The following is a 597-nucleotide window of genomic DNA, read 5'->3' on the forward strand; positions in this document are numbered from 1 at the left end:
ATATTTATATTTATATTTATATTTATATTTATGTTTATATTTGTATTTATATTTATTTTTATATCTATATTTATATTTGTATTTATATCTATATTTATATTTGTATTTATATTTATATTTATATTTATATTTATATTTATATTTATATTTGGATTCATGCTACAAAGTTCGGGTGTATGTACACCCGGCGAAGCCTGCATGCATTTAAAAGTGAAAATTAAATAAAAATAAAAAGCAAAAAGACAAAAAGGAAATCTCAAATGGAGTTTATTTAAAGACAATTAAAGTTCAAAGAAATCCAGGAAATATAAATCCTTTATGACCCAGGCAGCGAAAGGAGCAGCAGATCTGCAGCGCAGCAGCAGCACCAGCAGCAGCAGCAAGTAGGGGGAGCCCCTGTGGCTTAAAAGGCCCTTTGTGTCTCTTTTCTGCTGCAGCAAAAGCAGCAGCAGGGAGGAAGCGCTGCAGAGGGCTGCCACTTGCTGCTGCAGTGTAGCTGCAGCAACAGATGCGCCTTCAGCAGCAGCAACAGCTGCAACTGCAACAGAAGGTGCAGCAGCTGCAGCTGCAGCTGCAAAGGAAGCAGACGAAACAGGT

This window comes from Eimeria tenella, genomic scaffold, assembly GCF_000499545.2.
Source record: "Eimeria tenella Houghton genomic scaffold, Eth_scaff2442, whole genome shotgun sequence".
Lineage (NCBI taxonomy): Eukaryota > Apicomplexa > Conoidasida > Eucoccidiorida > Eimeriidae > Eimeria > Eimeria tenella.